The sequence below is a fragment of the Rhinoderma darwinii genome, chromosome 12, assembly GCF_050947455.1.
Source record: "Rhinoderma darwinii isolate aRhiDar2 chromosome 12, aRhiDar2.hap1, whole genome shotgun sequence".
Taxonomy (NCBI): Eukaryota; Metazoa; Chordata; class Amphibia; order Anura; family Rhinodermatidae; genus Rhinoderma; species Rhinoderma darwinii.
The window spans coordinates 77,460,748-77,476,681 of NC_134698.1; the positions used below are offsets into that span (position 1 = coordinate 77,460,748).

The 15,934-nt window shown below is 39.6% G+C and overlaps 1 long non-coding RNA gene across 2 annotated transcripts in view; it reads right to left on the reverse strand.

Moving 5' to 3' along the window:
* Positions 1-15,934, reverse strand: part of LOC142664820 (uncharacterized) — a 204,831-nt gene that overhangs the window by 88,411 nt on the left and 100,486 nt on the right. For both annotated transcript variants that reach the window (XR_012851392.1, XR_012851391.1), the window contains exon 3: positions 7,584-7,667. This is a non-coding gene — a long non-coding RNA (uncharacterized LOC142664820). The remainder of the gene's footprint in view (positions 1-7,583; positions 7,668-15,934) is intronic.

The following is a 15,934-nucleotide window of genomic DNA, read 5'->3' on the forward strand; positions in this document are numbered from 1 at the left end:
GAAACGTAACGGTTTGACCACGTGATCGGTATACAGCTGGTAAACACAGAAAGTGACGTCACCAGTCATGTGCCCCATGGCAGCATCGGGAAACGGGGCCAATTTTGATACAGTAAATGCATTACAAATGTAAACACATTCCGAGGTTAAAAGCACGGATACTGCAATAACCAATAAAGTAAAAGATTGTGAAACGAAAGAAATATAAATTAGTATTCATGCTCATCATTTACTGTTAGGAGTCTTTCTTCAATTTGTTAATGTAATATTTAGAGGTGCCTTGCCCTCATAGTATAGTTACAATCACAATGTATTTTGTATGGCAGTCAGCAGATCATACATCAATACAATAATCTGCAGCTCCCTCTAGTGGCAATGTTTTACAATATCACTAAACTGAAGAACAGAACTGATAAACCGGAAAAAGGATTCTTAATGAGATGGAGAAAACTGTAAACCGTATTCACACGAACATAAAAAAAAAATACTTTACACACATCATAAAACGTTGATCTACTGTAAATTTACATGTTATGAATTATCACTACAATCTACAATTTTTTTTTTTTTATAAAAATGGTCGTTATTTTACTTTTTCAGCTTTGATAACCATGTTTACCATTTAATAAAGAGAATGAGATCTGAAAAGGAATCTGACATATTATAGGAATTAACAAAAATGGGAATATAAAGTAACTGGTCCCTGTATGATTTGTATCTTGCAAATGAAAGGCTCGAACACATTTAGACAAAATATATAAAATATATATTTCGAAGTGTATAGTTGCAAAATCCATTGATACATACAATCCTATATATTGTATTCAGAAGCGGATTAATATAATTAAAACCCACAAGCAGAGTTAGAGATTGTGTATTCAAACACCTCTCTCAGGGCGGTTTCAGACGGCAGTAATATGGCCTTAAGACCTGGGCCCCTGCAATACTACTGAACTTAGAGCACCACGGTGATCCAAGTTTGGTTAAATACAACCATGGGGGGGGGGATTTTCCGGGTCTGGAGGCCAGGGCCACCATCAGGGCATTACTGCTGGTACTCCAGTCAGGGGCCCAGACTTTAATACAAAAAAAAAAATGGGCCCAATCACCTCCGCCCATCAAAGTTAGCCCCAGGGGTTGTTCGTTTGGAGAAAGCAATGGCGCCCATTATATTGAAGTGCCCAATCCCTTCTCCATAGCAACTGTTGCGTCAGCATCGTGAGGCGCCAGAAGTAAAGAGGCGCCAGTAGTAAAGATACGCCCGGCCGAATGTGGATGCAACATGACCCGGGAGCAGTAAAGTACATGGGGGTCTGAATTATTTTTTGGGGGATCTGGTCTTGGTTGTTAATTAATTTAGGGGTCTGATTGGGGGTGTAAATGTATTTTGGTATGGAGTCTAAATTAATGTACTGTTCTGGGGTCTGAAAAATGTTGTGGTCTGGTCCGGGGTATATTAATGTAGGGGTCTGGTCAGGAGCATGAATGAATTTAGGGGTCTGGTCTGAGGTCTGATTAATTTAGGGGTCTGGTCTGGGGTCTGAATAATTTAGGGGTCTGGTGTCTGAATAATTTAGGGGTCTGGTCTGGGGTCTGAATAATTTAGGCGCCTGGTCTGGGGTCTGAATAATTTAGGGGTCTGGTCTGGGGTCTGAATAATTTAGGGGTCTGGTCTGGGGGTCTGAATAATTTAGGGGTCTGGTCTGGGGTCTGAATAATTTAGGGGTCTGGTTGGGAATCTGAATTTAGGGATCTGGTCGGGCATCTGAACTAATTTGGCCAGTACATTAGGAGAAAATATTTCAAGGCACAGACTATATTTTATTGGCTTTACCCAAAATGACTATCGTTTCTATATTTTTGCAAATCCGCCTTGTATACAATCTATTTTTGGACAGCAGGATTCATAGGTTTTACATCATAATGGGCACAATACTAGAGATTAGTCTTATGAAGAAGCATATGGCAACAAAAACTAAAAAATGTCTAAAATTTCATTAATTTGTGTTTGATGGAGTCTTTACTGCCTGGACAGGATATAAATGCTGCACTGCAGTTAGCTTTGTGGAAATCCATAGACAGATATCTCATGTGACGTTTTGTCTGCTGGGTCTTTTAGATAAGGACGAGGGGTGGCCTCACCACACTCCATTTTCTCTTTGAGAATAATTATTCTTAGATTGTAAAACTGTTGCTATGCTGTGGATGGACAGATGTCCTCCCAGGGTATCACATTGGATAAATATGGTAAATACCATGGTCCCCTACGAAAAAATACTCTATCAAACTTGAGGTCAGTGTCTATTCTTGTAAAGTCTGGGGGGTGTAGAGGCTCGTTTAATGACTACATTGGGACATCATTGGTATTCTATGATCAAAAGAGGTTATTGTGCCATGTCAATGCATTTCACAACTATGTAATATTCTCATTGATAAATCACTGTATTTACTTTAAAACTAGCCGACACGGATACCATTTGCATTTGTTGTATCATTTGTTTATTATACAATTTTCAATAAACCGAGTTTAAAGAAAAATCTCATATGATGTGCAAGGGTATCCGTTGCACCCGGGCAACCTTGGTGCTAAGGGGGCCCAAAGACCCCTCTGTCACATATGAGGACACCAGTATTATAAACGGCACATGGTAGGTGGGGGGCTATTACACATTTAGCAATTTCGCCCAATTTAAAATGCCTTTGGAGCAATGCCATTGGTTGACAAACCTTTGAAAAGCCACTAGTTACACAGAACAGTTATGGTGAATCAGTGTATAAATGGTCATGCTAGTCAGCACATTGCGGACTCATTACTTATACGTCAAGTCCTCCAACCTTTGTCGGAGTTGGTCACATACAGTGAAGGAAATAAGTAGTTGATCCCTTGCTGATTTTGTAAGTTTGCCCACTGTCAAAGTCATGAACAGTCTAGAATTTTTAGGCTTGGTTAATTTTACCAGTGAGAGATAGATTATATAAAAAAAAAAAAAGAAAGTCACATTGTCAAAATTATATATATTTATTTGCATTGTGCACAGAGAAATAAGTATTTGATCCCTTTGGCAAACAAGACTTAATACTTGGTGGCAAAACCCTTGTTGGCAAGCACAGCAGTCAGACGTTTTTTGTAGTTGATGATGAGGTTTGCACACATGTTAGATGGAATTTTGGCCCACTCCTCTATGCAGATCATCTGTAAATCATTAAGAGTTCGAGGCTGTCGCTTGGCAACTCGGATCTTCAGCTCCCTCCATAAATTTTCAATGGGATTAAGGTTTGGAGACTGGCTAGGCCACTCCATGACCTTAATGTGCTTCTTTTTGAGCCATTCCTTTGTTGCCTTGGCTGTATGTTTCGGGTCATTGTCGTGCTGGAAGACCCAGCCACGAGCCATTTTTAATGTCCTGGTGGAGGGAAGGAGGTTGTCACTCAGGATTTGACGGTAAATGGCTCCATCCATTCTCCCATTGATGCGGTGAAGTAGTCCTGTGCCCTTAGCAGAGAAACACCCCCAAAACATAATGTTTCCACCTCCATGCTTGACATTGGGGATGGTGTTCTTTGGGTCATAGGCAGCATTTCTCTTCCTCCAAACACGGCGAGTTGAGTTAATGCCAAAGAGCTCAATTTTCGTCTCATCTGACCACAGCACCTTCTCCCAATCACTCTCAGAATCATCCAGATGTTCATTTGCAAACTTCAGACGGGCCTGTACATGTGCCTTCTTGAGCAGGGGGACCTTGCGGGCACTGCAGGATTTTAATCCATTACGGCGTAATGTGTTACCAATGGTTTTCTTGGTGACTGTGGTCCCAGCTGCCTTGAGATCATTAACAAGTTCCCCCCGTGCCGTTTTCGGCTGAGCTCTCACCTTCCTCAGGATCAAGGATACCCCACGAGGTGAGATTTTGCATGGAGCCCCAGATCGATGTCGATTGACAGTCATTTTGTATGTCTTCCATTTTCTTACTATTGCACCAACAGTTGTCTCCTTCTCACCCAGCGTCTTACTTATGGTTTTGTAGCCCATTCCAGCCTTGTGCAGGTCTATGATCTTGTCCCTGACATCCTTAGAAAGCTCTTTGGTCTTGCCCATGTTGTAGAGGTTAGAGTCAGACTGATTAATTGAGTCTGTGGACAGGAGTCTTTTATACAGGTGACCATGTAAGAGCTGTCTTTAATGCAGGCACCAAGTTGATTTGGAGCGTGTAACTGGTCTGGAGGAGGCTGAACTCTTAATGGTTGGTGGGGGATCAAATACTTATTTCTCTGTGCACAATGCAAATAAATATATAGAATTTTGACAATGTGATTTTCTTTTTTTTTTTTAATATAATCTATCTCTCACTGGTACAATTAACCTAGCCTAAAAATTCTAGACTGTTCATGACTTTGACAGTGGGCAAACTTACAAAATCAGCAAGGGATCAAATACTTATTTCCTTCACTGTATATTGACGGAGTCTTACTTATAGATCCAGTAATGTTAGGATGGAGAATATTTCAGGAGAAGGCAGGAAAAATGTGCAGCTTTTCGGGTCACAGCGTTTGGCAGGTAAGTATTTCACATAGATGTCTTTATTTCTCTTTGTAAATATTTATTGCAGGACTACGCGTTTCAGGATCGGACAGATCCCTTTATCAGGTTAATAGGTATGAACCGGACGAATTAATCTGTCCGATCCTGAAACACTGAATGATTAGTTCTCCCAGGGAAGAAGGGATTCTACCCGAGGGATAGCAGCGGGTGGCAGCCAGCATCCAGAGATACTTTGCAACCGACATTAACACCAAGCAGTAGCGTTGTGCCTATACTTGCACAACTCAACTAGGGGAGTTGAAAATATCTCACAATGTACTACAACAAAGTATTGTAAAACAGTATTACCTTAGAGGAGCGCAGTTTCCTCCTCTCCCTCTTTTTTTCACTTCTACACAGGATGGAGCATAGGCTTTGATCCAATGAAGAACAATTAGCCCATTATGCCAAGAGTTAAAAGTATAAGAGGAGCACAAGCAACAAGGTGGAAGGATACAATTACAAGAAATCAGGAACTCTTCATTATGAGGCCTTACAATATTTTGGAGAGACAATCCCATATGAGATTTAAGCGTCAAAATAAACTTTACAAAACTTATTATGAATACTATTAATAAGAATAAACCAATGCAAAAAATAACCATAGATAGTATTTGGAACACTAGATTTATCATTTATCTTGTTGAGGAGTTGTCAATGGAGAGGTGACTACTACAGCAAATGTCAAGTACTTAAAGAGGCTCTGTCACCAGATTTTGCAACCCCTATCTCCTATTGCAGCAGATCGGCACTGCAATGTAGATTACAGTAACGTTTTTGTTTTTTTTAAAACGAGCATTTTTGGCCAAGTTATGACCATTTTTACATTTATGCAAATGAGGCTTTCTAAAGTACAACTGGGCGTGTATTGTGTGTGTACATCTGGGCGTGTTTACTTCTTTTACTAGCTGGGCGTTGTGACTAGAAGTGTATGATGCAGACGAATCGGCATCATCCACTTCTCTTCAGAATGCCCAGCTTCTGGCAGTGCACAGACACACAGCGTGTTCTCGAGAGATCACGCTGTGACGTCACTCACTTCCTGCCCCAGGTCCTGCATCGTGTCGGACGAGCGAGGACACATCGGCACCAGAGGCTACAGTTGATTCTGCAGCAGCATCAGCGTTTGCAGGTAAGTAGCTACATCGACTTATTAATCCTTATTAATTTTTGGGTCTGATCTGGGGTTTGAGATCTTTCCATGCCGCCATCCTGCATTTTCTATTTATGTGGCGGATAGTGTGTATGGTACCATTATCCCAGCATGCTCTGATGATTTATGCTGGGAGTTTTTGCAGAAATTGTGCTTTTTTTTTTTTAGTGCAACTCAGCCAGCAAGTGTGCCCTCACTCTAACTTTTAAATGGAGCTGGTAAATGCTCAGGGGTAGGGGGTAAACCAATTCAGTAGTTTGGCATGGGGCCCAGCCCTCTCTAGTTATGCCCCTGCCCCCACTGATCACATTTTTATTACATATCTAAATGACATGCAATTAGAAGTGTTTTAGTAGAAACCCCCTTTAACACAATGGTGCCATTTACAATGTAAAAACGCCTGGCACACAAATATTTCGTGGATATTTATTCTGCAAGATGAAACAAAATATAAAAGGCCATGTTTACCGAACCAGCATCTAGTGATCTAGTGTAAATAATCCTTATGTTATTTTCACTGTACCCCTGATGGCTCTTTGTATAGTGAAGAATCTATTTTGTTCACAAAGATTAAAAGCAGGAATGTCTCAAAACAATACAGAAAGCAACATGTTTAGTATGTAACAGATTAAAAGACAAGTATTGGGAAAATAAACAGCAAATAGAACAGATTGCACACAGCTTCAGGATTGGAATAATGTCAAATGTTTCTCTGAAATAAAACTCAATATAAAAAAACATTATATGCAGTACTGTATGGAATAAAATGAATGCTGTGTGATGTGTTTTTAAAGAGTATTTCTTCCCTAAATAAAAAACAAAAAAAAAAGCCGTTTCTGTTCTGTTGATATGTGAAATGTGACATTATTCGGCTGAGCTGTTTATAAGCTTCTTCCGCAGGTGTGATATTGTGGATGACAACCACTAATGGCAGCTGTTATAGGTATCACCCAGCTTTCCACAGCCACTGAATGACATATCAATCTACATTGTCAGGGTATATAACTATGCAATTCTGTGTCCTTGTGTCAGGTATTTTTCAAGTAGGAAATGCTATTAAGGGTGGATTTACACGTGCCTTTTTTTTTACGCCACAGATCTGTCTGCAACAAATCTGCATGTTTTACATGCAGATTTTGTTGCGGATTTGCCACTGACTGCTGCGGATAGCACCTTTTGCAATGCAAAGGTGAAAATCGCAGTAATTCTGCTTAAAATGATGCCACGTGTGAATCTACCCTAACCGATACTAGTTATGAACTAATTCTCCTTACTAATATTGTTACAGCAGTCTACTCTATAAAATTATAAAGGGTATTACAGTTTCAGCCATTACAGGTTATGCTTTGTCTAATAAAAAGTTATACAAATTCCTATTTTATATATATATATATATATATATATATATATATATATATATATATATATATATATATATACTTTCTGTATCAATTTCACAGATCTTTGCTTACAGTCATTTAGATATCCCAGAACATCTGATCTGGTAATAAAAGCCATTTTAGTATGCACCTAGCTGTTCAGTCAGGATATATTGACCATGATCACTTGTAACAAAACGCTAGACCCATAATCTTGAAGGTACATATATAGACAGCATTTTCTGAATTAAATCCAGAAATCATAAACGATTATTGAATAGGCTGAGATTAAAAACTGAAGACAGGACATTCTGAAGAAACACCATTTCTAAGGCCACCACGTCTTTGGAGCACAGTGAACAACAATACACCTGACTGTGTGTTCAGATACCATACCATATATTCAACCCACAATTTTTAACCATCACCATCTCGTCATTTCATAATAAAGAATTATAAAAAAAAAAACTACCTATTAAAGGGCGGACTTTTCCAAGGCTCTGCAAAATATTTCCGCAGCGGAGAAGTTTCACTGGGATTACCATTATGAGTAAATCTAAAATGAAAAGTAGGGACTTTATTAAGATTTTTATATGTTACAGAGATTACTGAAAAAGTAAAGCATCCAGGCTGCCACAGAACTGTTCCCACACAGTAATATAACATTGTTTAAGTTCTGACCTACAACAATATTTGTATAAACGATCCCAAATGTTTAAAATGTTGCTCAGCCCATTGTAAAGATGCAAATTCACGTTAGACAAAACTCGATGGGATCGGCTGACAATCTATTGTGTATGAGTGCAGGAGGGATTGGGCATGTTGGATTGCAACATTATTTATTTATTTCTGGTACTTATATAGCGCCATAATATATCACAGCGCTGTACAGAGGTTCTTACTGTCCCCATTGGGGCTCACAATCTAAATATAAAATTGGTATGTTTTTGGGGTGTGGGAGGAAACCAGAGTACCAGAGGAATCCCACGCAATCACGTGGAGAATATAAAACCTCATGCGGATGTGGTCCTTGGTTGGATTTGAGTCCAGGACACCAGCACTGCAAAGCAATAATGCGTACCACTGAGCCATCGTGCTGTTCCCATGGGAGATATGCAGCTGCCAGTGATGTCTGGTGGTGACTTATTTCCCTCTCCTAATTAAAATAAACACGTTCGCTAAACCGTGGTAGAGTCGGGAGAAATAGCTTTTGTCCGACATTTTTCAGTCTATGGGTTAGTTTGCTACCTTTACAGAAGTATTGTAGGGATGGTTCTATTACCTCTACTAGCAAAGGTAGCAACTAAAAAGCTGCTTAAGGACCAACCTACCCGCACCTAAATATGAACTATATAACCCAACTTTTTTCAGACCTGTTTCGTATTGCACGGATATTTGAATTACATTGTAGCTATTTTATACCTTGTTAAAAAGCCCATCTTTGTAGGCTATTAGATGTACGTACCATGTTTTTCTGCTTTGTCTTCATACAATAAATACTTTTGAAATGAACACGTTGCGTAAGAAAATATCGCAGTAATACGGCATGCAATGGAACATGCTGCAAATTATTCCTCAAGGCATTTGTAAGAAAAAACCTCCATGTGCCTCCATATGAAATCAGAGGCATGCAAAGGGACAGTATGGGCTCATAGCAGGCTATGAACAGCATATTATGGATCCATACAACACAAATGTGTAATATGGTTGTGTTTATGAGACCTTAGGCAGAAAGTAGTTATTTACAGTTTAGTATACCCGAGTTAGACAGCTATCTTAGTCTCATGTCAAATAAAAAGGGAAAAATATTGTGTAATTTTGAAATATCTTCAGCTTTTCTGCATCTACATGTCTAATCGCTCAGGTTTCGATTTGGAGTAGATTTACTAATGTTTCTGTGAATGTTTTGGGTTGGGAAATCTCAGAATGACTCAGTGAGGAACATGATTGACAGCTTAATTTTTCCACAGGGCTCTGCCACAGCTATAAGCTTTCCCATACATAGCCGATTTTCATTAAAATCATATTAGTCAATATGCAGATATTGAACATTACCCTGGATCGACCCATATTGCTCTGATGGATGCCATTTGTTTCAGGAAGGTATAGAAAGCATAAATGTGAATTAAACATCTCTGAACGACTATTGCAGCAGGCAATTATTCATCACAATAACGTTTCAAAATCAAGTAATGAATACTGTCAGCATTAATTCAATTAAGTGGGGTTTCAGATTCTCTTTTGAAGACTTTTAATTGTCAAACGTGCAAAACAATTTTTATGAGAATTGCTTTTGTGGGACATCGTGTCAATATGAACTCTAATATTTTTGGATCTGGAAAAGAATATTTGGCATCCCCAGATAAAGACATAAAAAAAATTCATAACAAAACTAAGCAATACAACATCAGCAGTAGCATTAGGGGGTCATTTACATGGCTATATTATGTTGTAAAAATTCCATTATACAGCACCCATAGACCTGCAATGGGCTCAAATTGTACCTCCATCTGCCTCCAATTTTTATGGAAGCACACAGTCTCACAAATTCCATCATTGTATTATGGAGATATTCTTTTCCAAAAGCATTGCTAGTATTCTAGTGGAGAATATTGTGTCCCTATGGAGGCACCATATTTAGGGACACCATATACTAGTCCTTCCCAATTAATTAGAATATCATAAAAAAGTTAATTTATTTTGGTAATTCAATTAAAAAAGGGAAAAAAGGACATTGCTAAAGAAGCTGGCTGTTCACAGAGTGCCGTATCAAAGCATATTCGTGGAAAGTTGAGATGAAGGAAAAAGTGTGGTAGGAAAGGTTGCACAAGCAACAGGTATAATCACAGCTCCGAAAGGCTTGTCAAGAAAAAGCCATTCAAGGATCTGGGGGAAATTCACAAGGAGTGGACTGCGGCTGGAGTCAGTGCGTCAAGAGCCACCACACACAGATGTATCCAGGACATGGGCTACAACTGTCGCATTCCTTGGGTCAAGGCACTCATGACCCAGAGACAATGTCAGAAGCATCTTACCTGGGCTAAGGAGAAAAAGGACTGATCCAAAGTCCTGTTTTCAGATGAAAGTAAATTTTACATTTCATTTGGAAATCAAGGTCCCAGAGTCTGGAGGAAGAGTTGCGAGGCACTCAATCCAAGTTGCTTGCGGTCCAGCGTGAAGTTTCCGCAGTCAGTGATGGTTTGGGGAGCCATATCATCTGCTGGTGTTGGCCACTGTGTTATATCAAGTCCAGAGTCAATGCAGCCGTCTACCAGGAAATTTTAGAGCACTTAATGCTTCCCTCTGCTGACGATCATTATGGAGATGCCGATTTCATTTTCCAGCAGGACTTGGCACCTGCCCACACTGCCAAAAGTACCAATACCTGGTGTAATAACCACATTATCACTGTGCTTGATTGGCCAGCAAACTCGCCTGACCTAAACCCCATAGAGAATCTATGGGGTATGGTCAAGAGGAAGATGGGACACCAGACCCAACAATGCAGATGAGCTGAAGGCCGCTATTAAAGCAACCTGGGCTTCCATAACACCTCAGCAGAGCCACAGGCTGATCACCTCCCTGCCACGCCGCATTGATAACCCCTCAGCAGAGCCACAGACTGATCACCTCCATGCCACGCCGCATCAACACCTCAGCAGAGCCACAGGCTGATCACCTCCATGCCATGCCACATTGATGCAGTAATTCATGCAAAAGGAGCCCCGACCAAGTATTGAGTGCATATACTTGACATACCTTTCAGTAGGCCTTCATTCCGGTATTAAATATAATTTTTGAAATTGGGCTTATTGAATATTCAAATTTTCGGAGACACTATTTTGGGTTTTCATTAACTGTTAGCCATAATCATCAATATTAAAAGAAAAAAATGCTGGAAATAGTTTACTCTGTGTGTAATAAATCGATATAATATATGAGTTTCACTTTTTGAATTGAAGAACTGAAATAAATTAACTTTTTGATGATATTCTAATTCATTGAGAAGGACTAGTACATCTGTGGTTGTAATGCCTTGTGCATGGACACTAAGAGAGAATTAGTGGTATATGGAGTATGTTTTCAAACTCTTTTCCCCTTTTGACTACTGCCGGAAAGGTTGATGTACATACAGCATTTGGTAGAGCCCTGTTGCCTATTCAATTCCACCTTCTGATTTCTCTATATAGCCATGCTAAAATGTCAGTTCTTAAAATAAAGGTTTTTATCGAGTGCAAATATCTTGGTTTAGAAAATCCAGTAAATAGCAGGTGACGGAGAACACCACTAAACAATTAAGAGAAAGCCAGTAGTGTGTCTAATAAAAGCACCCAATGATTTAGCAGCATCACTAATAAATGAACATTGTTTTGTTATTGAATTACCAAACTATCAGCCACATCTTTAAAACCAGTTTAGGCTTCGTTCACATCTCTGTTGGGGTCCCGTTCTGACGTTCCGTTGGAGGTTTCCGTCAGAACGCGACCCTGAGCAGACACAAACTGACACCGTCAGAAACCAGAGTCGATTACGCTATTGCTTCTGAAAAACGACGGGTCCGGTGCACAACAGACACAAATGGAAACCACGGGCACCGGCTCCGTCACCATTGAAATCAACGGTGATGGGAACAGAAACCTCCGACGGAACGTCAGAACAGGACCCCAACGCAGATGTGAAGGAAGGCTTAGCTCACAGAATAGTTGCCTGTACAAATAAAAGAAAACAAAACAAAAAAAAAAAAGGCAAAACTCTATGCTGTAACCCAAACAAAGTAAAAAACATCCATTGGTGTTGCTCGAGGGAAGTGCTTCTCAAACTCTTTGTCAGGCCTTATAGTTAAGGTGGGACCATGGCGTTATAACAGCAATGATCATATGCCGATTGCTCCTGCTAGACACTCCTCTCTCTGGCTGCAGCAATCTATGATTTAGCAGCATCATTTAGAAATGTTTGCCTATTTAAGAGTTAGGCTAGTGCTAAACTGCCGCGACACAGATCGCACAGCCAAAGGTCGCGGTTTTATTGCAGTGCCACGCTGGCTGCATGCGGTAATAAAAGTTTGGATTTCTTGCGATTCTCTTGTGTTGAAACATGGCCACATTCACTTTCATTACTGCGATATAGCAGGCGGACACTGCGATAACACAGCAATCTTTGGTCATGCGACCTACGTTGTGGCCAAAGTTGCTGCGTTGCCCTAGCCTTTTACTAAGGGGCAAAAAAAATGATCAGCTAAATTGCTTATTTTGTGATCTTGGTATGGACTTCAATAACTGTTGAGGCCCAGGTGTCATATTCTGGCTAGTGAGGCCCCAGTAGAAAAAAAGCTTTTGGAGCCCTGAACTAGGGAATAGTTTTATTTGCTGCATGCAATCTTCCAGGACTTGCTGCAGAATGAATCCCTTTCACAGCTTCAAATGCATACAGACTGTTGTGTAAAAAAAAAAAAAAAAGACCATAGCCAACTGACAGGCAGTAAGGAAACAGTGGAGAACTGCATTGTATTATTAAATTGGCCTGACAGCTAAGACAAGTGATAATGATAATAACAGTATATAAGAGTATTGTTGTTTAAGCGAGGCAGTAATATACTCTGAAATCATCAGAAGTGAACCTATACTTGAAGCCAAATGTCACAGCCTGCTCTTGCACAGGCAAACGCCCTATCCTTTCCAATTTCTTCCATTCTAAAGTACATTAAGTAATATGGTGCGTCTTCGGACATGTACCTGCAAATAATAGGATCAAGCCAGCAGAACAAAGCAATGTCCCACAATCTTAATGCAGGTGTGAGAGACGGAAACCAGGTGGCTGAAAAGCTTCTTTGTTTGAAGCTGTCAGTAGACGAAGCTGATTAATCGTGTGCCCCATCCCTAAACTGCCTTTTAACCATGTCAAGACATCTCCTCACATCAGGAAGTCTCCGCTGACAAGGCTATGTGCTAAGCTCAGTTAATGTGGTCCTAAGTTTAAACACTTTAGGTTGAAAGTGGATAATTGGTGGTAGTGGATTTTAAAAGCTCACGCAGGTGCCTTTGAAAGGAGGTCAAAAGTCAAGTGCAGCCCCCCCTCTGTGAGCAATGGTGAGCCTTTCCTTAGGAGATCAAAATTCTTTTTCACAAACCCCGAGGGTCTTGTAAGGACTGTTATTAATTTAGATCTGTATGTTCCAAATAATACAAAAACGATTCCACATGTCTTCATTGCCTTTAACCTGGACATGTCCTCACTGTGATTCTTACCCCCTCTTAGCCCCCCTTCCCAGCTCGGTCTGAAGCGGAGATTTATACTCAGCCACAGTGCTTAAAACCAGAGTGAGGGCTGGTCATTAACACTCTGCTTTATGATTCATTAACATTCCTCGAGTTTGGAGAAAGGCATAAGTGGGAGCGGACTCTCAGACAGAACACCCTTCCATCACCAGCAGTGATTTGGTCATCGCTAAATACAGTATACACAGGTGTTCCGGCTATCAGACTAGATCCTCTTAGGCACAGGTCACACTTTGCACTATGGGTGCAGCTTTTTTTTATATATTTTAATTTTTCTTTCACTAAAAGTCAGAGTGGATCCTCATGAGAGGAAAAGTTGTATTGGCATCTTTATACTCTTGCTTAGACTCTATCGCAGTCTTGGCTATACAAAAACTTCCTAAAACAGCATCAATGCAAAGTTTGAACTAGGCCGATATACAAGTTGATAAATGCAGAGTGTGAACAAACAATGTTAAAAGACTGAAAAATCTGCAACATTAGTCACTATGCCTGAAGTATTGTTGGTGGAGGATAAGTATGTTGCCGCTGATGGATAACTTATTTGTTTCAAGATGTCCGGCCAACAACAATACCTACATGGAGACATTTTTGACACAATAATGGAACATAATCTGCATATGGGTGTGATGCAATACTTCTTCCACAACCATGGGACATTGCAGCTCAGTTTAAATAGCCCATAACGTCAAGATATCCTGAAACCAATGGTCAGTTGTACCACTACTAAGTATTAACCTAACATCCGACACGGACTACAATGATCTTATTTTGCACAACTTTGCTAATCTACTCCATCCACTCCGCTCCATGTCAGGGGATGCCTAGACTCATATAAACCATTTTCTGATAATATGCCAACTTCATTTATATAGTCTTTTCCATTATTTATTTTTATTTATGTTTTTAAGATGATTAAAGTTTATCTTGAGGGTAAATAAGTAATCAGGTAATTTCCAAAAACACTTTTTTCCTTCTTCTGAATTTGAGAAGCGCTATTAAAATATTACCATTGCATCGCGAACCAAACATAAGAAAATGTGTATGGCCTGGACTGCCAATATGGCAATCATGATTGATAAATCCAAATTGATCCAATAAAAGAGGCCACCCCCAGTGGCAAAGTGATCATTATAGCAACACCTAGTGAGCCACAGATTGCAGACTATTGATGATGCAAAATGATCAAACAGGATTAAGAAGCCTGAAGTAAAATCGAACGCGTAAGGTTTGAAAACCAAGATAAATAAAACGTATAATTTACAAAAATTGTAAAGACTTTTGCCCAGTATTCCCAAAAGTTATATAACTTCCAAGTAGAATCTAGCCCCAAGGAAGAGAAAATAAAAGCATTTCTGGACTCATTTTACCTACCCACACTGTCCGACAACCAGCTGGGGGGTTCTGAATGCATCATTTTCAATCAGGGATATTATAGAAGCCATCAATAGATTTAAAATTGGAAAAGCGCTCGGCCCTGACAGTGTTATTAAATTATTATTATTTTCAATATAAAAGATTCTTGTTCTATTCGTGGGAAGACTATTTAATGGAATCCTCAGAGGTTGTACATTTCCTAAAGAAATGTTAGAATCTGTAATTAAAACTATGCCGAAAGAAAGCAAAGATTCAGTAAGCCCATCTAATTATAGGCCTATTTCTTTAATAAACCGTGATTTAAAAATCTTCCACCAGATTAAAGAAAATAATAGGGGGTTTGATTACTAGTGATTACGTTGTCTTTGTGCCAAATGGTCAGACCAGGGATGCTACCCGTCGTATTATAGATTTGGTTCAAGCGGCCAACATCTCATGTGCCCTCAGTGTGCACCTCCCTTTAGATGCTGAAAAATCATTCGACAGGATACATTGGGGGTACATGAGACTGATTGGCTAAATAGGGCTTTGCTGGGCACATACTGCATGCTATGATGGCTTTATATACTGGCCCTACATCCAGGGTCAGTTCACATGTCAGATAACTTTGACATTTTCAATGACATTTAATATGTTAATTGAACCCCTAGCCCAATCTAACAAACAATCCCAAAACATTTGGGGATTTATGGTGGGGAATATAAAACACACTATAACTTTATATGCAGACGACATACTGGTGTCATGTATAGAACCTAGATCATCATTGGAGGGCTTAAAAAAGGCGATAGGTCTGTTTTCTGAGGTCTCTTCATATAAATTAAAAATCTCGAAATATCAAATCTTACCCAACATAGGGAAGAGGGAAGAGACAGGGTGCTAAAAGACACGTTTAGTTATATATGGTAAGAAACTGGATTTTCATACTTGGTGATTTTTATTGCCCCGTCTAAAGACAAATTAAACCAGGTGAATTGGGGTCAGCTCAAAAAGCGGATTAAAAATTAGCTACTATGGAAATAAACTTTCATGGGTGGCAAGAATTACTACTGTTAAAATATTCTGCCAAATGTGCTTTATGTTTTACGCACAAAAGCGGTTAAAACCCTGATTTATATTATTCAAGCCATACAAGCTTTATTATTAAAACTCATTTGGGCATTTAAAAAAA